Source organism: Pristiophorus japonicus, chromosome 18 (genome assembly GCF_044704955.1).
Source record: "Pristiophorus japonicus isolate sPriJap1 chromosome 18, sPriJap1.hap1, whole genome shotgun sequence".
NCBI lineage: Eukaryota > Metazoa > Chordata > Chondrichthyes > Pristiophoridae > Pristiophorus > Pristiophorus japonicus.
Genome location: NC_091994.1, coordinates 16,848,326 through 16,873,826, shown reverse-complemented (window position 1 = coordinate 16,873,826; position 25,501 = coordinate 16,848,326). Strand labels below are relative to the sequence as shown.

Sequence of the window (25,501 nt, the reverse complement as noted above, 5' to 3'; positions counted from 1 at the left end):
GCTGCGAGATGGAGCTTATGTCTCCACTCGAGTCAAAGGCAGAGTCTCGGTTGAGGAGATCTTCGAAGTGTTCCTTCCAGTGGGCCCTGACTGCCTCGATGCCCTTGGTGAGTGTTTCCCTGTTCTTGGCCAGGAGTGGGGTGGGGCCTTGGGAGTTTGGTCCATATGTGGCCTTGACTGCGGTGAAGAATCCTCGCACATCATGGTTATCGGCTTTCTCCATCCACCACCTGTTCTTTAGGTTCTGGGTTTTTTGTTGGACCTTAGCCTTTAGCCATCTGTAATGCTGCTTTGCTGCTCCCGAGTTGGGTTGCTGTTTAAGGCTCAGAAATGCCCTGCGCTTGCAGTCTATTAGTTCTCCTGATCATTCTCATCAAACCAGTCCTGGTGTTTCCTGGTTGAGTGACCGAGCATCTCCTTGCAGACACTGGTTGTGGAGGCCTGGAGGGCAGATCAAGCGCTGTGGGCATTCTGTGTCTTGGGGTCATCGAGGGTCGCCAGGTTAGCTGTGAGGCGCTGACTGTAAAGGGCTCTCTTAGCTGGGTCCTTAAGTGCCCCGGCATTGACTTTTTTGCGACATTGCTTCTGCTGTCCCCTTCGCTTTGGGGCTATGTTGATGTCAATGATGGATCGGATTAGGCGGTGGTCCATCCAGCAGTCGTCAGCTCCTGTCATGGCACGGGTGATGCGCACATCATTGCGATCCCTGGCTCAGACATAGTCAAGCAGGTGCCAGTGCTCGAGTGTTCTCGACTCCATCCCGCAGCATGCTACCCGACCCCAACACTGCATGAGGTAGAAAAGTGCATAAGACAGCTAAAAAAACAACAAGGTTACGGGAGCGGATGGAATCCCTGCTGAGGCACTGAAGTATGGCGGAGAGGCACTACTGACGCGAATACACGACCTTACCTCTCTCATCTGGAGGGAGGAAAGCATGCCGGGAGATCTTAGAGATGCAGTGATCGTGACCATCACAAGTCCGATTGTGGCAACTACAGAGGAATCTCCCTGCTATCAACCACTGGGAAAGTCGTCGCTAGAGTCCGCCTCAACCGTCTTCGTCTTCTCCCCGTGGCCGAGGAGCTCCTCCCGGAGTCGCAGTGTGGATTTCGTCCCCTCCGGGGCACAACGGACATGATCTTTGCAGCGCGACAGCTGCAGGAAAAATGCAGGGAACAGCGCCAGCCCTTATACATGGCCTTCTTCGACCTTACAAAGGCCTTCGACACTGTCAACCGCGAGGGTCTATGGAGCGTCCTCCTCCGTTTCGGATGCCCCCAAAAGTACGTCACCATCCTCCGCCTGCTCCACCACGACATGCAGGCCGTGATCCTTACCAATGGATCCATCACAGACCCAATTCATGTCCGGTCCGGGGTCAAGCAGGGCTGCATCATCGCCCCAACCCTCTTCTCAATCTTCCTCGCTGCCATGCTCCACCTCACAGTTGATAAGCTCCCCGCTGGAGTGGAGCTAAACTACAGAACCAGTGGGAAGCTGTTCAACCTTCGCCGTCTCCAGATCAGGTCCAAGACCACTCCAACCTCTGTCGTCGAGCTACAGTTGCCTATGATGTCTCCTGCTGATGCCTGAAAGGAGCCTTCACTTCGACGGGCAGTGCAGTCCTGTTGCTGCTGGCAGGCTGTAGGTCTGCCTTTATGAGCAGGCACATCTCTGTCAGCATTTCTTTTCGGAAGCACAGCCTTCTAACACACTGTGCCTCAGAGAGCTGGAGGTATGAGCGCTGTTTCTTGTAAACTCATTGGGGGTAAGACCTCCTCCCCATACATTTGCGACCTCTTTGATTACGTTCAAAATGATCATCATTAAGCCTTCTTACAGCTCAATGCCATATAAATATAGCAGCCAGGAATAATGGCTGATATAGTATAGCCCCCATCTTTTTAAAATTTCCTTAAATGTCCTTTAAAATGAACTATAAACTCACATAAAACTTCACTATGAAAAACGCAGCCTCCTTCTCCCAATCCTTTTATGCACTCAACTTCTGCTCTGTTTTCACGATGGCGCCGTTAGCCCAAGATTGGTCCGACCTGGGGTGCGACTGCTTTTTGCTGGCGAGTTCCTGGGCGGACGCTAAATCGGGCGATATGCTCAAAAGTTCCTCCTGGGGCGCTAACGCAGCATTGCACACCGATTGACGTCATCCAAACGGTGAAAACATCGGGCGGGTGCTAAGTTTTAGCGCCGCTGCAAAACCACTGCAGAAAGTTCCGCCCGGGCGCGAAATGTTGTGCGTTTCGATTCGCCCAGGCGCTAAACTAGTCACAAATCACTCGAAAATCCTGCCCAAGTCTTTCTTAAATATTCTGTGTTCATACAGCTTTAAAGAAATAACAAGTAACTGTTTATTTGTATGACAGCATCATAAACCTGGAGCCTAACATGGAGGAATAAACCAATGCAGGAAATACCACAGTAAATGTGAGAGCGTTACTATGCTCATAAAACTGGATTAATGTTCCACCATTGTAAGACTCATTAAAGCTGCTTAGGGCAAACTTATGGATTTAGATTGTAATAAAAAGTATAAATAAAGCATTGTGCAATTTGATTAAAGGTGGTTTTTAAGGTTTTATAATTAAGCCTTTAAAACAAAAAGTACTGTGTTGTTTTCACGTAACTAGGATTATTGCCAAAGTAGGCATTAAGTTACCATGTTAACATTTGGCCAATCCTGTCAACCTTCATTCTTCTTGTAGGATGATTGGGTGAAAATATTGATGATGACCAAGTCAAGTGAGTTTTAGGAGCTTTGTTTAGTGGGATTCAAGACAATACAAGTAAGGTCAGTTATAATGGCCCGTAATTTGCAGTCAATGGCAAAGCAAAGGTGTTCACTGCTGGCCTTGAAGTAAGCTTCTCACAAAGATCTTGCGATCTCTGTGGCGAGAAGTTCGGCTTTTCCGACTTGCAGTTGAAATCAGCGTCGTTTAGTGGGAATCCCATAGTGCGAGTTGCTGTGACGTCAACAAGCTATCTAAGCAGCCAATCATATTGCAGAATTCTCACAGACAGGGAACTAGATAGAAAGCACTAACAAACACTTTTATAACAAATTTACTGAGAACAAAATAAAGATTGGGACATACACGTTGGGTTAAAGTAGAAGCTGATATATCATGCACAAACTTTAATTTTTTTAAAATTAATTTTAAAATCTCATAATTTTGAACTTAATGGAAACATTTGGCATTCTAATAATCTGAAATTAGTTTTTCAGGGCGGTTGTTTATCAATAGTTATTACTCAGAAATATTGAACAGGCTGGGTCTCTTTTCTCTTGAAAACAGAAGGCTGAGGGGGTGACCTAACAGAGGTCTTCAAAATTATGAAAGGTTTTGATAGAGTGGATACAGAGAGAATGTTTCCACTTATGGGGGAAGAGCATAATTAGAGGCCATCAATATAAGATAGTCACCAAGAAATCCAATGGAGAATTCAGAAGAAACTTCTTTACCCAAAGAGTGGTGAGAATATGGAACTAGCTATCACAGGGAGTGGTTGAAGCGAATACTTTAGATGTACTTAAGGGGAGGCTAGATAAGCATATGAGGGAGATGGGAATAGAGGGTTATGCTGATCGATTTAGATGAGGAACGATGGGAGGAGGCTCGAGTGGAGCATAAACGCTGGCATGGATTGGTTGGGCCGAATGGCCTGTTTCTGTGCTGTATATTCTCTGTCATCCCATGTAAACACAGATCGGCATTAAAAACCCAGTTACACCTCATTTGAATGGGGTTTCTAACAGTGATATTTGTTTGGAAAAGGGGACGTTTTTGTCAGACCAGTGATTTCACTGATTGGCGGCTCTGGGTGGGGCGGGGGTTGCGGTCCACAGCGCAGCCTGTGTGCGCCGGCACTAAATCCTGAAGTTGCGGTGAGTTTCAAAGGCAAGCGTTCATCAAGTCTCGAAGTTCCGGGTCATTACCTGACACTAACTACCTGCTAGCTGCGTCGCGCAGTCAGCAGAATCTTGTCATAGTGTATGCTGACCTGAGTTTGACTTACGCCCACAACAACAACACAGCTTGCACATATATGGCTGATGCACGCACAGATAATTTATTTTAATGTTAGGAAAGGATGGTTTGGAGCATTCACTTTCCCTTAGCATTAAAACTACTCCGTTAAAAGCTGTAAAAGGAAACTAAGTCACTAGCCTTTCACTTTGAGAATTGGGCTCAAATAACGCTTCTGGCTTACCCGGGAGTGCTTGGTTCTGACACTGGTACCTGAATCCCCAGTGACAAGTTCCATTTCCCAGCGCCAACATCCCTCACTTTGGTGTGCAGAAAAACATTAATGGCTGGATTTTCGGGTGGTTTGCGACCGGGTTTTCGCTGCGATTTGACCTTCTGCGGCAAAAACCCGGTCGCGATCCTCAGCTCCATGTTGGCGGCGGCGCTTGGAAGCACCGCCGGGGAGAGCTGCGCCGGACATGTAACGACTCGGATTGCGTTACCATCCGAGTTTCGGCACTCACCCGACCCGTACGCCGCGCCCCAAAGGTCGACAGGTAAAACCTAGCGGTGCAGCCCTGCTGGCAGCAGTAAGTTGGAAAACCTGAAAAAAAGGTAAGTTAAAGATTTTATTTTTTTATTTTTTTGCAGCAATTTGTTAGGTAAGGGTCTTGGCAATGTTTTTTTGAATTTTTTTTCCCCCTCCCAAGGCCTCTCTCGCAGTGCTCCTGGCCCCGCACTAAAATAGACGAGGATTGCGTTTTTGCGCCCCGAATAATTGTGCAACGCCTCCCTTTGCAACACCAAGTGCCGAAAGTTAGGCCTTAAATCGGTAACATAGCAAAAACCGTAATTTTCACGTATTGCTTACGTTTTCGCCCAAAAATGGAGAAACCCGAAAATCCAGCCCATATTTTTTTTTAAGTCTGATGCCGCTTGGCACATTACACTTGTGACATGGCTTTTGTAAGTTCTCACGTTGCTTAGTTCAGAACCCAATACCAAGCGATATTATTATATTTCGTGCCAAAATCACTTTGCATCATCACAAATGTGACAGCATAACTATGCACTAAGGTCCTCCCATCCCTGCCACTAGTACCTGCACTCAGAACTTGCAGTGTTGAAGACTATGGGCTAAATCATGGGTAATAGACCCAAAATACACCACTGTCTCCATTCTCGCTCTCTTACCAGGGAAAATGGAGCTCTGTGCATGCCCAATAGATTATTGAAAAGGACGCAACAATTTTTCCCTTTTACTTGGAAAAATAGAGTTTAAACTTTGTGATCAAAAATAAAGGGGTCGATTTTAACCATACCCTCCCAGCAGAAATCGGGTGGGTGGGTAGTTAAAAACGAGCAGGTTACTTACCCACTCAGATCCCGACTCTTTCCGACCGCATCGCTGCGTTTAGGGGATAATACTGAGATAAAGTTCATGATGATTTTCACCTAAGAAGGCAAATGGCATGTTGACCTTCATAGTTAGGGGATTTGAGTATAGGAGCAGGGAGGTCTTACTGCAGTTGTACAGGGCCTTGGTGAGGCCTCACCTGGAATAGTGTGTTCAGTTTTGGACTCCTAATCTGAGGAAGGACGTTCTTGCTATTGAAGGAGTGCAGCGAAGGTTCACCAGACTGATTCCCAGGATGGCAGGACTGACATATGAGAAGAGACTGGATCAACTGGGCCTGTATTCACTGGAATTTAGAAGAATGAGAGGGGATCTCATAGAAACATATAAAATTCTGATAGGACTGGACAGGTTAGATGCAGGAAGAATGTTCCCGATGCTGGGGAAGTCCATAACCAGGGGTCACAGTCTAAGAATAAGGGGTAAGCCATTTAGGACCGAGAGGAGGAAAAACTTCTTCACTCAGAGAGTTGTGAACCTGTGGAATTCTCTACCGCAGAGAGTTGTTGATGCCAGTTCATTAGATCAGATATATTCAAGAGGGAGTTAGATACGGCCCTTGCGGCTAAAGGGATCAAGGGGTATGGAGAGAAAGCAGGAAAGGGGTACGGAGGTGAATGATCAGCCATGATCTTACTGAATAATGGTGCAGGCTCGAAGGGCCGAATGGCCTGCTTCTGCACCTAATTTCTATGTTTCTATGTTTCTAACCCTTCCTTTGTTTATATGGGTTTAAAAAAAAATGTATTGAGCATTCAACTCAAACGGTTATTGTTCCTTCATCCATTTACAATGAGGAAACTTCCCTCCCTGTCGCAATCAACCTGCTCCCAATGACCAAGAGATCTAAACTAACCTATTGAAATCACTGTACTTACAACCATTGCAATTATAAACTGTGATGTTATGATGGCACCACAATCTGTACTAAATGCGGCTTGTTATTTTATGATCTTTCCTAAAGTATAAAATGTATCATTTATGTTTATACTCATGCCAGGACCGCTAAGTGGTTTACATCTTGGTAAACCCAATTTATTCTATCTAATATTGAACTAAATAAACAAAAGCAGTTCAGTCTGGCTTCAGTGAAACTGCCGATCTTTTCCAATTTCTTCCCATTGTACATTCAGTGCAATTAGTTCAATAAAAAGGTTCAGCCATCAATAATTGCCTCTAGTCTGACCCTGGCAAATTTCCTCAGAGCATGTAATGGGATTTGTACTATTAACAATCATCCATCTAGCCATGTAATAGCATGTGATGCTTCTACTGCGCCAACGTTAACCCAAAGCTCACAGGCATGCTAATAATGTAGTGTAACATAATCAGAATGGAAATTGCTGCTTTTTGATGACCTTATTATAACAGATAGAGGGGTCCAACCTATTCACTACAGTAATGATTTAAAAAGTCTGATTTACTTTGGGAACACAAGTTGTACATTAACTACTTTCTTCAAACATCTCACAGAACTTAAAAATAAGAGAGTTAAAAATCAACTGGAGTTTATACTTTTTTTTAAATCCCAGAGGATGTATAGTTTTTCTCAGATGCTTAAAATGACCACATAACAAAGTGCAACAATTATGTAAGAAACAATAAGAAAATGAAAGTTAGCAAAAACATTGAACTCAAGTTGTGTATTTTATGTATGCATGTTTTGTTTTTCATTTTTCAGATATTTAATAGACCTATAAGGACAGCAAGTATATGGTTACATAAATGACATTGGTTGGTGCTGAGTTACCTGATCTCAGCTAGGGTTCAAATGGAAGCCCGTTGAACTGTATCCTTTCAGGAGAACAACAGAGCAAACTGGAAGGGCAAGCAAGGATAAGCATATTCTGGTCAGGCATATAAAAGTAAATTAGCGCTTACTTATAAAAATGTTTATAAAAATGCTGAATTTATTTTTTCACAATTTCTGACTTGTCTAGTACTTCAAGAGGGTGGTGAATCTCTGTAATTCTCTACCCCAGAGGGCTGTGGAAGCTCAGTCTTTGAGCATATTCAAGACCGAGATCGCTAGATTTTTGGATATTAAAGGAATCAAAGGATATGGGGATAGTGCAGGAAAGTGGAGTTGAGGTAGAACATCAGCCATGATCTCATTGAATGTTGGAGTTGGCTCGAGGGGCTGAATGGCCTACTCCTGCTCCTAATTCTTGTTATGTTCTTATGTTCTTCGGTGGTAAAACAACCAATTAAAAAGGGGGGAAAGTTATTTTCCTTCAGCGTCCAATTGATTGTTTTTCAAAGTACAAATAACTAACCAATCGAAAAGCTGCCACATGAACCACTCAAACAGACACACAAAAAAAATGAATAGATTTATAATCTACAGATGGGATAGACTTTGACTCAGTATCCACTGTGGCTCAGTGAGTAGCACACTTGCTTCTGAGTCAGAAGGTTGTGAGTTTGAGTCCCACTCCAGAGACTTGAGCACAAGAATCTAAGCTGACACTCCCAGTGCAGTGCTGAGGGAGTGCTGCATTGTTGGAAGTGCCGACTTTCGGATGAGACGTCTGCTCTCTCAGGTGGATGTAAAAGATCCCATGGCACTATTTCAAAGAAGAGCAGGGGAGTTATCCCTGGTGCCCTGGCTCAATCAACATCACAAAATAACAGACTATCTGGTCATTATCACATTGCTGTTTGTGTGAGCCTGCTGTGCTCAAATTTGCTGCCCTGTTTCCTACATTATAGAAGTGCTTCATTGGTTGTAAAGCACTTTGGGACTTCTTGAGATCATGAAAGGCACTATATAAATGCAGGTTTTCATTTCTTTGTGTGATAGTATAAAATGGGTGATATCAAGTTGGCAGCCCGTTGACATCTCGCGATTTTTATTTCCATTGAAGTCTGGAAATAAAAATAGTGAGCGATGTAAACATGGGCTGCCGATTCACTATCACCCGTTTTACACAATTGCACAAAGTCAATGTTTTTCTTTTACTAAGTGTCTTGTATTTTCACATTTTACTCATTCATGACAATTGAGCATTTGCAATTAACGTGAATTTACAGTTGAAGCTTAGAGATCCATTACGGAGCATAAAAACTAGACTAGGCGAATGCTCCCCAGAATCTAACAGTATAACATTGCTACATTTCTGAAGCAGCCCCGAGGGACTGTGAGGGAACTAGAACCGAGCCTGTGGGCTGAGCACACTGTGCATGTCAAATACACGCTGAATTGTAGGTAATTATATTATTTTTCAACTGTTTTGAAATCCCTGGTGCAGAAAATGCTGAGTAATGATGATCTGTGTTTTTTCCATTTCCACTGCACACTCCAGTCATTTGTTATTAGAAGAATTCATATTTAACCTGCAAATGCTTGACAAATGCTTAACTGGTCGGCACAGTATCTCCAATAGGGGAGGGGGAGCAGTGCTCACCTCCACACACAGCCATAGGCCTTCTGGGAAAATCTTGTTCCAGAAAATGGTTTCCTGCAGCTAATCTGCTAATTAGAGAGACTTCAGCCACTTTCCTGCTGGTAAAGAAGGTGGAGCCACCAGGTGTGGCTGTGGCTGTGTCCCTGTGGAGACGAATCTGAAGATTCCCTGAGCAAGGTCCTAGAATTGCTGTGCTGGGATGTTATGGCCAGTAATTGGATTTTTTTTATTCATTGAAATCCAACACGAACTTTCATAAATTAGTGTAATACTGCCCTCTGGAGGAGAATTGGACATAATTAAACTGCTCAAAGATGATGGGGCCGAAATTCAGGCCCGCCTGAAACCTGCCGCACTTACTGTTTTTTAAGTGTTTTCACCACCAGGAAGTCGGTCATAATGGGGGCGGAAGTGCAGCGGTAAGTGCTGATGAGCGGCAGAAGCGGAGGCGGGACGGATTCTCCGGCGCTGTCACTCAGCGGCGGAGCGGTGGTGATGTCATTGCGCGTTTGTGTTACCACGTATCTCCCCTCCTTTAGGATCGGCCACTACATAAGAACATAAGAATTAGGAACAGGAGTAGGCCATCTAGCCCCTCGAGCCTGCTCCGCCATTCAACAAGATCACGGCTGATCTGGCCGTGGACTCAGCTCCAATTAACCGCCCACTCCCCATAACCCTTAATTCCCTTATTGGTTTACTGGGCCACCAGGGAGGGTTTCAGCCGGGTCACTGGCCTGGCACTCAAGAGGGGGTGCCAGGCTGCCTATTGGCGGCCCGGCCGAACCCGGGGGGGCACACTAGGAAAAAAAATAAAATGCCGACTGCGGCATTGGGGTCCTTGCCTTTTAATGGCCACCGCGCAGCCATGGCTGATAGAGGGAATAAAAGGTGCACTGACAGAAAAAGCTGTCGGGGGCACCGCTCGGCGGGCATAAGATTTTTCGGGCTCAATTTCAAGGGAGGTGGGGTGTTCCGGCGGTGCGTGCACTCACGGCCGCTCGGTAGCAGCAGGGCGGAAGTGGGGACTGGCAGAAAAACATCCCTGCTGAATTTAGCTTGTAGCGGCCATTCAACTAGAAATCGGTGGCCGTTCAACTCTGCCGGTAACGGACTTTATCCGGGAGCTGATTTTCGGCCCCAATGTTTTAGTTGAAGTATGCAGACTAGAATTTTATAGTTTATATAAATGGTGGGTTTTTTTTATATGCATTAAATTATTAATGAGATGTAAGACCCCTTTATTCTGTGTGCATTCAATGGTATATAAGGATACAAGTTTCCTACATACAAAGTGACGACAACCCAAAAATACTTCATTGGCCATAAAGCACTTTGAGACATCTGGTGGTCATGAAAGGCACTACATAAATCCAAGTCTTTCTTTTACAAGTGCTAACACATGTATTTGATGTATTGTTGGTACACTTCAGCTGGGCATGTTGTTCTAAACTTTATTTTAAAGATGTGCCCAAGGGAAACTTATACTTAAAGTTTGCCAGGAGGTGAGCTGCTAGAAAGTAACCTGAATATACCATCTGTAAAGATGATCAAAGTTTCTTTCACTTTTGCAAAATTGTTCTAACACATTGCACCTTATCATCATAGGCAGTCCCTCGGAATCGGGGAAGACTTGCTTCCACTCTAAACATGAGTTGTTAGGTGGCTGAACAGTCCAATACGAGAACCACAGTCCCTGTCACAGGTGGGACAGACAGTCGTTGAGGGAAGGGGTGGGTGGGACTGGTTTGCCGCACGCTCTTTCCGCTGCCTGCGTTTGATTTCTGCATGGCGAATGCACTTGCGAATGGCGAATCTTTCATTTCTGTCAAAGACCTGTCATGATTCACATATCTGGAATAAATTATCTGCCTCGTGTGATATTGAGGCATGCAGACCAGGAATTTGCTAGGGCTGATCCCAGGACTGTGCGGAGCTAACTGATTTCATCCAGAGCAGTAATAGGGGCACTAAATTAGCCTTATTGCCTCTGGACTAAGTATGGGAGAAAGAAAGAACTTGCATTTATATAGTGCCTTTCACAACCTCAGCATGTCCTAAGTACTTCACAGCCAATGAAATACTTTTGAAATGTAGTCACTGTTACAAGGTAGGAAATGCGGCAGCCAATTTTACGCAGAGCAAGGTCCCACAACCAGCAATGGGATAACGACCAGATAATCTATTTTAGTGATCTTGATTGAGGGATAAATATTGGCCAGGACACCATTCCCTGCTCAATTAGTGCCATGGGATATTTTACAACCATCTGATAGGACAGACGGGACCTCAGTTTAATGTCTCACCTGAAGGATGGTACCTCTGATAGTGCAGCACTTCCTCAGTACTGGACTTGGCATCTGTTTCGAGTGGAAGTCAAATTTCTTGGCCTGTGTATCTTGACTTCAAAAAGTTGCACTCAATAAAGTTGAATCTTTTCAGAATTGGCGAGCAGATTTTGGGTTGAATTGGTTGCATTCCTACAGACAGAAAGTAGTTATTAACGGCTGTGGTTCTGTGTGGCGACCAGTTACTAGTGTCCTCCCGGCAGGACCGCTGCTCTTCACTATCTTTATAAACGACCTGGATGAAGGTGTTGGGAGAACTATTCATAAGTTCATAGATGATGTAAAGAATGTGTGGGTGTAAGGACCTTAGTTGAGAAACAATTGCAGGAGGATCTAGATGTGATTATGGGCATGTTCCTGTATCTGGCAGATATCTTTTGATATAGATAAATGTAGCTTGATGCTCTTGGGCAGGGGCAACTCCAAGCATGTTTACACCATGCAGGGTTGCGTGCTCAAGGCTGCTGAGTGTGAGAAGAACCTGGGAATTATAGCGCATGAGTCATTGAAGGTCCATGTTTCATAGATTAGGGAGGACCAGGGAACGCAAGTATAAGCTTTATAAGCACAAAACTAGGTTAGATATGAAGTGGTACTTCTTTACGAAAACAGTTGTCAACCTCTGGAATAAGGTCTCAGCATGTAAAGTGAGTGCGGATTTGATGCAAGCATTCAAAAGGGAGCTGGATGAGTTCCTGAGAGTGACTAACATATCTACTGTTACACAGTCCTACCATCTCGGAACCTTCTTTCACCTAAACTGTTCAACTTTCAGCCTTCTCTTCTCCTCTTTTCTCTTCTCTTCTCTTCCATTCTCCTTCACCCTTTTATACTCAGCTGGCTGGGGAAAGTCTCCTCCCAATCGAGTTGCAATTACCGTTTAAAGGCAAGGGGGTGGAAATTCAGTCTTCTGCTGGCCCTCTTAGCGCCCCTGAGGGGTGGCAATGGCAGCGGAAAACAGTTGCGCCTGGGCGGCCAGCTTCAAATTTTTTATTTTTTTATTTTTATTTATTTATTTATTTTTTAAATTTTTCGTTGCCAATCTTTCCAATTCTTTGTCAAATCACAAACGCCAGAGGTCACCTTGCACATATCAAGGATCACTCTGCGCCAATGCTCTTAGCCAAAAGGCCTGGAGCCACTGCACCGTTCCTGGAAGTACTGCAATACCAGGTTCGTGCCATGGAGGTGGATGGGTCAGGCCCCCCACACACCTCCGTGGAGGTGGATGGGTCAAGCCACCCCACCCACCTCCTGTTTCCAAAAAGCATAGGAGAACCATCTTCCTGATCCAGGGAGAACCACTTTGGGGTCATGGTTACTCCCCTGTCAGGTAAGTTACGCATGATCTTAGCCAAAAGGCCGAGAAACGGCCAGCTTCAAATGCCCCACCAGGACATTCAGTGCCATTTTCGACGGGGTGGGGGTGGACCAGTACTGCCTGGGAGAGGCGAGCCGGTGTGCAACACCCCTGGTTGTGACACCAACTTGATTTGTGGTTGCCGCCCGACCTGTAGCACTGCATAGCGTGCCCTTGTCGGAATGCCTGTGAAAGCAGGCATTTCAAGCCTTAGTGGCCGCAGTCAGGTGCGTAATGCTGACCTGAGGTAAGTGTGACTGTTTTTAAAAAAACATTTTTTTGCGATTTATATTGTGGTGGCATAAATTATATATTGGGAATGTTTTTGGTGTTTTTTTTTTTCAGATTCCCCCCCACCCCCCCCCACCCCCAGGCCTCTGATATGGCGCTCCAAGGCCGGCGCTTTAGATTGGGATTTTCCCTTGCTGAGCCGGCCTAGTTCCCTAAAAGAGGCGTGCAACACCTCCCTTAGCAACCCGCTCCAAACCCAGCTGATGAATTTTGCGCCGGCAGACACAAACCATTTGCTGCCGCAACTGGGGCGTGACTGAATTTCCACCCCAAGGTTCTTAAAGGGGCCCTACCCTTCCTCTTGAAGGTGTCGTTTCTTAAAGGGATATACCTTTGCTTGGGGACCAAGGCCCTAATCAACCTGAGACTGACATACCAGCCCACAATCACCTTGCTACACTACATATAGAAGGCAGGAAGGTCATTGCTGTTTGTGTCACCCAGTCACCGTCATCTCCTGGAGCTTACTTGATCACCTTTGGTGTGCAGACAGAAATTTCCTGAGCTTCTTCTCTAAATTGTCAGCCTTGGGTCCATGGTAACACTTTCATCTCTCAGTCAGAAGGTTGTGGGTTCAAGTATCACTCCAGAGATTTAAACATACAATCTAGGCTGACACTTCAGTACAGTACAGAGCGAATATTGTGCTGTCGAAAGATGCCACCTTTCAGGTGAGACGTTAAACTGCCTGCCCTCTCGGGTAGATGTAAAAGATCCCATAGCACTATTTACAGAAGAGCGGGAAGGTATCTTGGCCAACATGTACCCCTCAACCAATACTTTCAAGGAGGTCATACAGCGTTTATCTTTCCATTTTATCTATTAAGTGTGTAACCTGCTGAAGAATGAACTTGGTTTGGGGTCCCAATAGGATATGTAACAATCTTGAGTCAAGTCATTTTTAGGCAGCCTTCCTCCAGATCATAGCAGGCTCTATTCACATTATAAAACATCATCATCATCATAGGCAGTCCCTCGGAATCGAGGAAGACTTGCTTCCACTCTAAAAATTAGTCCTTAGGTGGCTGAAAAGTCCAATACGAGAACCATAGCCCCTGGCACAGATGGGACAGATAGTCATTGAGGGAAAGGGTGTGTGGGACTGGTTTGCTGCACGCTCTTTCCACTGCCTGCGCTTGATTTCTGCATGCTCTCGGCGACGAGACTCGAGGTGCTCAGCGCCCTCCTGGATGCACTTCCTCCACTTAGGGCGGTCTTTGGCCAGGGACTCCCAAGTGTCAGTGGGGATGTTGCATTTTATCAGGGAGGCTTTGAGGGTGTCCTTTTAACGTTTCCTCTGCCACCTTTGGCTCCTTTGCCATGAAGGAGTTCTGAGTAGAGCGCTTGCTTTGGGAGTCTCGTGTCTGGCAATTATAAAACTAACTATAACTTGACATTAACTTGCAATCTTAGAGGTTTTCTGAAGTGGGGAACTAAATGTTCACGTTGGAGCAGCAGGGCTGGCCTGCTGAGGTTGTAATTAAGAGAGTGTGGTTATAGCTTTATTATGCAGGTAACTGCTCTGTTCAACCTGTGAGTGCTTCTCGATCCCTAGTAATGATATCCTTCACGTTCTTAAGTATAAAGCTTCACCTTTCCCTTCCAAATAAATTAATAATTTTTTTCTCTAACTCATGAAGTACAGAGTTCAGAGGACATGATTGCTCGGATTTGACTTATTGATGCAGAAGGCATTTTAATTATGTTTCATTTGTGGATAGATTTAGAAATAAATATTAGAAATACATTTTAATCAACATTTATATGACCAGCATTAATCAAATACTTTTTCATTTTACACCCTTATTAATCTCCTGTAATTATGTTGAAAAGATGAAATTGAAACTTGTTTATAATTTATATCAGTGGCCAATTTTAAAATGAGAGACATTGAGGGTGTCACAAAAATTTGGAGGAACAAAGAAATAGAAGCAAAACCTCCTTGTGCATCCGTTCCCCTCCCCGCCAGCAGTACCAACACCACCAAAAAGCTGAAACTGTATCTGACCAAACTATCTGGAGCCTCTTCTTTATAAAAGAAATGATTTAGTCAGCGTTTCAATTTAGTTATTCAAAACATGGGGATCCGACAAAAGCTTCAAGAGCTTCCCGTCAGTTCTTTGTGTGTAGGTTACCTGACACTGGTAAGCAGACACCCTCTTGACTTTAGTTTGTCGCTTGGGATAATATGTCTGATCCAGTTCTGTTTACATTTCTTTTGTGACGTGACCCCCACCCTCTGGTCAACTGCAAACTACAAACCTCTTGAGTTTTAAGGTGTGTGTTTAAAAAAAGGTAGGTCTGTGATTGAGGATAAAATCAGAGGAAGGCATCATCAGAGACTTCAAATAGCCCTTAGTGTAAAATTGCCAGTGTCAGTCGATACTGTAATTGCTGGTGCATTTCAAGGGGATGTTTTCTCAGATCTGGACTCAAGTGATAGAATTTCCAAGGCATATTATACTGCACATCTGAAGCAGATTATGGATTCTTTGGATATGTTCTTCATCACAGTCATCACATTTATCAAACTTGATCAAAATATAGGTCTGCAGAAACCCACTTCTCTCCTTTTCGATGGCTTTTGTTCTTGGTTCATCAAATGGTTAGTTCATCATGCTCTCTTATGATCACCTCTGTCCTTTTTTTCTAATCGGGTCAGATCTCGCTTCCTTTTGCGAAGAACTTACTATCTGTCATTCTGAGAACATAATCCAGCCACTCCATGCTCTGTTATCTATAGTAATTAGTTTGCTGCCTGCCCTCTGCCTAAAGGACATATTCTGCCTGATTCGGTCTTGAATACACAGGCCCCTACGGGCATGTACGCGCACACACCCATAGGGGCTACGCAAGTTCTGGGTTTAAGCATGGACTGCACATGTGTGAAAACTTAGAACTTGCGATCTGTCAAGAATTTTCTTGACAGATCCACCGCATCCCCGGGAAAAAGGTATCCCTGGGCAGAGAGTTGGGCTATTTGCCCAATTTCTGCCCAGAAGCTGCCCGTGAAATTCTTACGCCTGGTAAAGCAGGCGTAAGGTCTGTTATTACCAGCATAAAAGTTTTACAAACAGAAAAATAAAATGTTAGCAATAATTTATACATTTAAAAACCTGTGCAATAAGGTAATGTTATTTTTAGCCTCTTTAAAACATATACATTTATTTTTCAAAAAAATCAAAATTTTGTTTTAATTATTTAATTAAATGCCATTTTAAATATGTGTTAAGAACATAAGAAATAAGAGCAGGAATAGGCCTTTTGGCCCTCGAGCCTGCTCCGCCATTCAATAATATCATGGTTCATCTGATCTTGGCCTTAACGCCACTCCCCTGCCCGCTCCCCATAACCCTTAACTGCCTTATCATACAAAAATCTGTCTATCTCCACCTTAAATGTATTCAATGACCCAGCCTCCACAGCTCTCTGGGGTAGAGAATTCCACAGAATTGCAACCCTCTGAGAGAAGAAATTCCTCATCTCAGTTTTAAATGCGCGGCCCCTTATTCTAAGATTATGTCCCCTACTTTTAGTTTTCCCTATGAGTGGAAATATCTTCTCTGTATCCACCTTGTCGAGCCCCCTCATTATCTTATATGTTTCGATAAGATCACCTGAACTCCAATGAGTATAGGCCCAACCTACTCAACCTATCTTCATAAGTCAATCACCTGATCTCCGGAATCAACCTAATGAACCTTCTCTGAACAGCCTCCAATGCAAGTATATCCTCCCTTAAATATGGAGACCAAAAATGTTATGTATGAATAAAGAGTCTGACTAGATACTGTGAGCTCAAAGTAAAGTGTGACCTTAGTCTTTTATTGCAGAGTCTTTCCAGATTCTCTCTCCAGCCTGTGAGGCCTCCTTAAGTCCAGGTGTTCACAAGGGATTTGAGGATCCCTTGGGACTCCAGGGGATGAGCCCTCTGTTGGATACACAAAGTATGTACAGGTTTACATATATAACAAAAACTGTACGCAGTACTCTAGGTGTGGCCTCACCAATACCCTGTACAGTTGTAGCAGGACTTCTCTGCTTTTATACTCCACCCCCCTTGCAATAAAGGCCAATATTCTATTTGCCTTCCTGATTACTTGCTATACCTGCATACTAACGTTTTGTGTTTCATGCACAAGGACCCCCAGGTCCCTCTGTACTGCAGCACTTTGCAATTTTTCTCCATTTAAATTATAATTTGCTTTTCTATTTTTTCTGCCAAAGTGGATAACTTCACATTTTCCCACATTACACTCCATCTGCCAAATTTTTGCCCACTCACTTAACCTGTCTATATCCCTTTGCAGATTTCTTGTGTCCTCTTCACAATTTGCTCTCCAACCCATCTTTGTATCATCAGCAAACTTGGCTACATTACACTCTGTCCCTTCATCCAAGTCATTAATATAGATTGTAAATAGTTGAGGCCCCAGCACCGATCCCTGCGGCACCCCACTAGTTACTGTTTGCCAACCGGAAAATGACCCATTTATCCTGACTCTCTGTTTTCTGTTAGTTAGCCAATCCTCTATTCATGCTAATATATTACCCCAACCCAGTGAACTTTTATCTTGTGCAGTAACCTTTTATGTGGCAGCTTATTGAATGCCTTCTGGAAATCCAAATACACCACATCCACTGGTACCCCTTATCCACCCTGCTTGTTACATCCTCAAAGAACTCCAGCAAATTTGACAAACGTGATTTCCCTTTCATAAAACCATGTTGACTGTGCTTGATTGAATCATGTTTTTCCAAATGTCCTGCTACTGCATCCTTAATACTTTCCCAATGACAGATGTTAGGCTAACCGGTCTATAGTTTCCTGCTTTCTGTCTGCCTCCTTTTTTAAATAGGGGCGTTACATTTGCAGTTTTCCAATTTGCTGGGACCTCCCCAGAATCCAGGGAATTTTGGTAGATTGCAACCAATTAATCCACTATCTCTGCAGCCAGTAGGATACAAGCCATCAGGTCCAGGGGACTTGTCTGCCTTTAGTCCCATTATTTTACTGAGTACTATTTCTTTAGTGATAGGGATTGTATTAAGTTCCTCCCTCCCTATAGCCCCTTGATTATCCACTATTGGGATGTTTTTAGTGTCTTCTACTGTGAAGACCAATACAAAATATTTGTTCAAAGTCTCTGCCATTTCCCTGTTCCCTATTATTAATTCCCCAGTCTCATTCTTTAAGGGACCGACATTTACTTTAGCAACTCTTTTCCTTTTTATGTAACTGTAGAAACTCTTACTATCTGTTTTTATATTTCGTGCTAGTTTGCTTTCATAATCTCTCTTCCCTCTCTTTATTATTTTTTTAGTCGTTCTTTGCTGGCTTTTTAAAAGTTTCCCAATCCTCTGACCTCCCAATAGTCTTGGCCACTTTGTATGTCCTTGTTTTCAATTTGATACCATCTCTTATCTCTTATTTCTTTAGTTAGCTACGAATGGTTATCCCTTCTCTTACAGTCTTTCCTTCTCATCGGAATATATTTTTGTTGAGAATTCTGAAATAGCTCCTTAAATGCCTGCCACTGCTCATCAACCATCTCACACTTCAATCTATTTTCCCAGTCCACTTTAGCCAAATTTGTCAAACATGATTTCCCTTTCATAAAACCATGCTGACTCTGCTTGACTGCATTATGATTTTCTAAATGTCTTGCTACTACTTCCTTAATAATGGACTCCAGCATTTTCCCAATGACAGATGTTAGGCTTACTGGTCTATAGTTTCCTATTTTCTGTCTCCATCCTTTCTTAAATAGGGATGTTACATTTGCAGTTTTCTAATCCGCTGGAAACTCTTCAGAATCCAAGCAACTTTGGTATATTACAACAAATGCATCCACTATCTCTGCAGCCACTTCTTTTAAGACCCTTGGTCAAGATGGTTTTTTATTTATTTATTTGATGTCTAGATGTATTTTTTGTGGTATTCCCATTCATACTTATGGGGTTTCCGTACATACAAAATCCCCATAAGTATGAACGGAGATCCCCTTCTGTCTTTCGTTGGGCTGACCCACACGATCCCAGGAGCGCCCACGAACCGCATCCATGGGAGAACCGCATTCTCACGGATACCCAGAGAGCCCGAGCACCACAAATCTCCCGTACCTCCCAGACGACCAGGTACATAGGCATTTTATTTGCTGATCGGAGGCATTTCCCCGCGGCAAGCCTTCGACCGCAAATTAATTGGTAATGAGGAATTTGGCTACATGATGTTGATAGCCAACATTAGTCCAGATTTTCCCGAATTATTTGATGTAAATGTGACTTGCAGTGCTTTGGTACTTTAGTAGACATTCTCAAAAATATTGATTTTAAAGTTCTTGTAGAATTTGTTGCAATCTGTCTTGTTGGAGAATTGTTCCACATTATTTAAATAAATATACGCAATGGAACATATTCTACAAATATTCATTATTCATCCCATTCCCAACACCTCCAATTTTCATGCCATAAAAATTTCCTTGCCTCAGTTATGCACTGGAACTATACCAAAAAACAGCAAGGAAATTCACTCCCAATATGTTTTTAAGCTCCTGTATGTCTTTACTACCTACTGACTTTAATAACATTTTCTCTGTTATTGCTCGAGACTGATTTCTTTTAGTCTTTTTCTGATTGGTAATTATACAGCAGTATTTCTGTAATCTATCTACCTGCTATATACAGGACTGCCGGCAACATCGAAAGACACACTAAATAATCGAGCATGCTCAGATTGATTCTTCTAGTCTTTTGGCACCTTTCACAAGAATGCAAAATGCCAGCGGTCAAAAAAGGTCATATCACAGGCCTTGCATTAACAAGAGGGCCCATTCAGTAGTTTAAAGGTTGGTCCACATTAACCACGGGAATGCACAAAACCCTGAAAATTACTATTGTGGAAGCTTCAGCTCAGTTGGTACTCGGATGAAGGGAAAAAGGGAAAAGTAATGATATGTATTGTACTACATTTTTATAGTGAACAATTACTAAAATTGAAGAAACTATTAAAGACAACAACAACTTGCATTTATATAGTGTCTTTAATGTAGTAACATGTCCCACAGAAGCGTAATCAAACAAAATTGGACACTGAGCCATATAAGGAGCTACTAGGACAGGTGACCAAAAGCTTGGTCAAAGGGGTAGGTTTTTAGAAGCGTCTTAAAGGAGGAGAGAGAGGTAGAGAGGCGGAGAGTTTTAGGGAGGGAATTCCAGAATTTAGGACCTAGGCAGCTGAAGGCATGGCCACCAATGATGGAATGATGAAAATTAGGAATGCTCAAGCCGCCAGAATTAGGGGAGCGTAGAGATCTCAGACAGAAGAAAAGTATATTAAAACAAGAATTCAACATTTTTAAAGTCACAGAATATAGATATTTGTAAAACTAAAGCCACAGAGCCAAACCTAATCTCACTGATAACAATGTGGAAAGTTATCTACACCTGGGGATGATGGATGTATATTTACTGCTCTATTTGATACGAACATCCCCCATGACCAGATCAGCCACGCAGCGCTATTGGGACATAGTGGTGGTCAAATGCCACGTCACTAGGTCACAATAAACAGTACCTGCTCGGACATTAGATAGCCAGGACTTTGTTAATATTTTGTAGCTGAAGGCATAAAAACTTAGTTGCAGTGATTCATAGTGAACCTAAAAAAATGTGATTTTGTTATTGTAACTAAACTGCATACTCTCTTGAAGAAGAGTCGAACCTACAATTATCTGTAAACATGATGTGAGGTGAATTCAGCTGGAGCAGACTCCAGGGACCAATATACCAGCTGCAACACCTACTAAGATGTTTGCTGGGCAGTCTATCACGTACCAATACTTTCATAAAATATTCATGTGCATTAACTGATATTTATGCTGTACCTATTTACAAGATAATTCATTAATGCAAGCCTACATATCTATACAATGTTATCAATGCTATTGTGTGAGTAAAATAATCTTACACTGCTATGTTCTGTTTAAAGGACTTACTAATGGCCCGAAATTCATCAGGACGCAAGGTCCGCCCATTTCTTGGCGGTATTCCGGCGGTGCGTCATTTAAAACCGCCAGAATACCGGCGAGACCGAAAACCACTAGTTGGTGAAATTTTTTTCAGTGGTATGCAAGCGGTGTGCAGCGGGCGGTATGCAGCATTATAGTCGATCAAGATTGACTTTCTTGTCCATGGATGCGGCAATTTTTTTTTTGCTGTTTTTTCACAGATGCTTTTTCCCCGCAATTTCGGGGCGGTCAGGGGTCACCTGCGCATGCGCAGAGAGTTGAAGTCAAGGGCGAGAGAGTGAGAAGGAGCAACAAAGTATTCGAGGGTTGGTTGTTTTCATCAGAGATTCCAGAGTCAAGTAATACTAATAACAAATAATAATAATACAATATCAATAATAATACATATTTTGTAAATAAAAAAATCATATAAATATAAATATAATGGAAATGCTGAAAAAGAAGTCTAAGCATGGGAATATCGAGAAGGACGGGAGGTTGAGGGCGCCCGCCTTCGACGAAACGGAGCTCCCTGCCCCGCTGGCGAACATCACGGAGAGATACTCCAACTTAACCAAGGGTGGTCGTGGAAAGTCCCCCCGAGAGGAGTACAACAAAATATGGGACGAGATCGGGAGACGGTCTCCTCCACAAGTACCATGGTACGCACTGGAGAAAGATGTCGTAAGAGGTGGAATGACCTGGTGAGGGTAGCAAGAGTAAGTAATGATTTTATTTATGCACCCCCCATGTGCCATGTACCATGTAAATGTAGGTTCACTGTCACATGGATGATGTTATTTATCCCACGGTTACAGCGATGTATTTGTGCTTTCAGGCAATGACAAGAGGATCAACCCAGTGTTTGGTGTGTGTGTGTGTATGTGTGTGTGTGTGAACCTGTGTGTCTGCGATGTTAAATTGATTGAAGATTTTTACTTTCATTTACTTTACTTTCTGCAGAAGAAGGCATCTGCAATAGCAGCGGATCAGCGGCGTACGGGGGGAGGACCCCCAATGCAAGAACCCTTGAAGGGGATTGAGATCCATCCCCTGTCCCTGGTTGGGGATAACAATCGTGCCACCACCGGCATTGGAGCTGACCCACCCACACAAGATGGTCAGTTCAATACAATCCCCAGTCTGTGTTGCAGTCGTGTAATGTCATGTAATGTAACTGTAAGGTTGGCCTCATGTAATGTAAGTTTATTGCACTGTAATGTTGGGCACATGTGATATACTGCAATGTTGGGGGCATGTAACGCAATACATATATGTATTGTATGTCTGTGATATGTAATGCAGCAGTGGTGGACATTTAAGTAAGACTGCGCTAAGTCACTGTACTCGTGTACTCATGTAACCCTGACCCCTCCCCTGGTGCCAGGCACTTTTAAATGTTGTTTTGTTCTTCCAGACTCAGAGGATTCAGAACAGACCTCCACAGAGAGACCAGATGACAGACCCACTGCCTCCACCTCTGGCATCACCCAGCCCTCTCTCGACTTCAACCCTGCCAGACATGATGACGAGGAAGAGTAGCTCATCCTGGAGCCAGTGGAGGTAGGGGGGGGAGACAGAGGAGGATATTCCATCTGGGCCAACTGGAACATCCTCCACCACCGACTCTATATTCAGGGGATTATCCCATGCTTCCTCGGATTCTACGGGACCAAGCGGTATGCAGCAACACACCCCCAGCATTGCAGAGCCTTTGTCACAGCGGCGTAGGTTGGTGCAGAAAAGGGCCATTGCTGCAAGACAGATAGGCTACAGGGCTGTAGTGATACCCGCCCTCCTGTATGGCTCAGTGATGTGGACCATATACAGTAGACACCTCAAATCACTGGAGAAATACCACCAGCGATGCCTCCGCATGATCCTGCAAATTCCCTTGGAGGACAGACATCAGTGTTCTCGATCAGGCTAACATCCCAAGCATCGAAGCACTGACCACACTCAATCAGCTCCATTGGGCGGGCCACATTGTTCCCATGCCCGACACAAGACTCCCAAAGCAAGCGCTCTACTCGGAACTCCTACACAGCAAGCGAGCCCCAGGTGGGCAGAGGAAATGTTTCAAGGACACCCTCAAAGCCTCCTTGATTAAGTGCAGCATCCTCACTGGCACCTGGGAGTCCCTGGCCAAAGACCACCCTAAGTGGAGGAAGAGCATCCGGGAGGGCGCTGAGCACCTCGAGTCTCGTCGCCAAAAACATGCAGAAAACAAGCGCAGGCAGCGGAAGAAGCGTGCGGCAAACCAGACTCCCCACCCACCCTTTCCTTCAACGACTGTCTATCTCACCTGTGACAGAGACTGTAATTCCCATATTGGACTATTCAGTCCCCTGAGAACTCACTTTTGGAGTGGAAGCAAGTCTTCCTCGATTTCGAGGGACTGCCTACGATGATGGAGGCGCGTACCAGGACATAGTGCGTCTGTCATAGGCCAGCGTCGACATAGGTCGAGAACTGCTCAAGGCCATGGCTCCGATAGCCGGAAACATCGTGACGCTATCAGAACGACAGGCGGAGGATATGTCGTGGTTGATCACCGCGATGGAGCGAACGTCCGACTCCATCGATGCTATGCGGCAATTGACGGGATCGGTATATGACGTGGAATCCCCCCGTGCCTTCCAGATCACGAGCTTCTCCTGAGGCCCCATTCATTGTGCCTGCAATGTCTCACCCCCAACGACAGCAACAGCACTCTGGGTGCACTGCTGCACACTGGCTTGGTACAACCACGGGAAGGTCCGGGCTCAGGGGCAGTGGGAAAGGGAAGGGCGGGAGTAAGAAAGGGAGGAGTGAGTCCGAAGGGTGGTGGAGTACGTGGTCGAGGTCGAGGTCAAGGATAGTAAAGGATGCTTTGTTGTAGTCAATTGTTCATTCTTAATTTAAAATAATTGAAGTTTGATTTTTTAAAGTTTATTTCAAGTTGTTAAAGTTGTTAAAGTTGTTGCAGTTGTTCAAAGTTAGAGTTATAAGTTTTACAATTGTTCTATATTTTTTACATTTTTACTTAAACGTTTCAATTGAAGTTAAGCACTCTTGTACAGTGCCAAACTTTTGGAGTAACAGTCATCAGGGTCCCGCACACTGTGTGCAAGAAAAGATGAAACGCAGCTCTCCACATTCAAGCAAAGCGTTCATTTATGAGCTGCTGACGTAACAATTTTGCAGTGGCATAAGCTCTGCGTGCCCTCCGCTGTGGTGTTGGGGGGGGTGGTGCCATAGGTTCATCTGGAAGCTCCTCCTCATCCTCCTCCCCCTCATTTTCCTCTTCCGTCTCCTGCACTCTCCTCAGATGATCCCGCAGTGCCCTGTGGCAATTCCTGTCCCCGCGTGATTGCTAAGTTATGCAACATGCAGCACACCACTGTGAACTGAGCAACCTGCTCAGGGTAGTATTGCAGCCTGCCTCCCGAGTGGTCCAAACATCGAAAGCGCTGCTTCAGCACTCCAATTGTCTTTTCGATAATATTACATGTGGCTATATGCCTCATATCATATCGTTGCTCGGCTTCTGTCTGAGGGTTCTGTGGGGGGGGGGGGGGGGCAAGAGCCAGGTGGCGAGACCGTACCCTTTGTCCCCCAATATCCAGCATTTACCGTGTGGCTCAGACTTCAACAGGTCTGACACAGTGCTCTCACGCAAGATGTGCGCACCATGGATGCTCCCTGGAAAGTAGGCATTCACTGCCATTATGTGCTGCGTATGGTTACAGACGAGCTGCACGTTAAGGGAGTGGAATCCCTTACAGTTTCGGTACACCTCCGCCTCCTGTAATGGTGCTCGCAGGGCAATATGGGTACAGTCAACAGCATGCTGCACCTTGGGGAAGCCAGTAATGCGTGCACAACCCAAAGGTCTCTCACTCTGTGCCTTCCTGGTCATTGGGAAGTTTATAAATTCCATCTGGCGTGCATACAGTGCTTCGATTGACTGTCGAATGCAGCGATTAGCATGCTGAGAAATGCAACATATTTCCACAGCTGATGCCTGAAAAGAGCAGCATGCATAAAAGGAAAGCGCCGCAGTGACCTTCATTTCGACAAAGAGTACAGTAATGTTGGGGGTACTGGGCTGCAGGTCTGCCTTAACTTGCTGATAAATCTCATTGATCACCTCTTTTTGGAAGCGCAGCCTTCAAACGCACTGTCGATTGGTCAGGTCCAAGTAAAGCGCTTCTCCCTGAAAATCCTTTGGGGGTAAGGCATCCTCCTCCTCATCAGCCAGCGACCTCCTCCATTACCCTGATAATTCTACTCAATAAACCTTCTCCCATCTGGATCCTGCATTAGACAAGTAGTCAGCAATGCCAGCAATCTCCAGAATCTCCTAAAATATCCTGAGATATACTCAAATGATTTTTCAATGAAAAAAAATATTAACTCGAATGCCTTCTAAATAATGTACTCAGTACCAATAAAAATACCTTTCCCACTGTAAATCCCACTGTAAATCCCACTGTAAAGTCACTGGTCACCTCTGAAATACTGAGGTGCTGCTTTTGCTGACCGTTCCCGATTTCAAAATGGTGGCACCGAACTCTACCACCCATTCCCGTCCACTTAAGATCGAGTAAAACCATCTTCTCCAGGACGGTATGCAGCTCCGGCGGTACGTCATGAAACTTGCACTTTTTGGGCGGTATGCAGGTGGTTCGATATAAC

General features: G+C 44.4%; 1 pseudogene; it reads right to left on the bottom strand.

The window, feature by feature from the left end:
* Positions 1-12,297: 12,297 nt before the first annotated feature.
* Positions 12,298-12,535, bottom strand: LOC139229494 (U2 spliceosomal RNA; annotated as a pseudogene).
* Between the last annotated feature and the right edge of the window lie 12,966 nt (positions 12,536-25,501).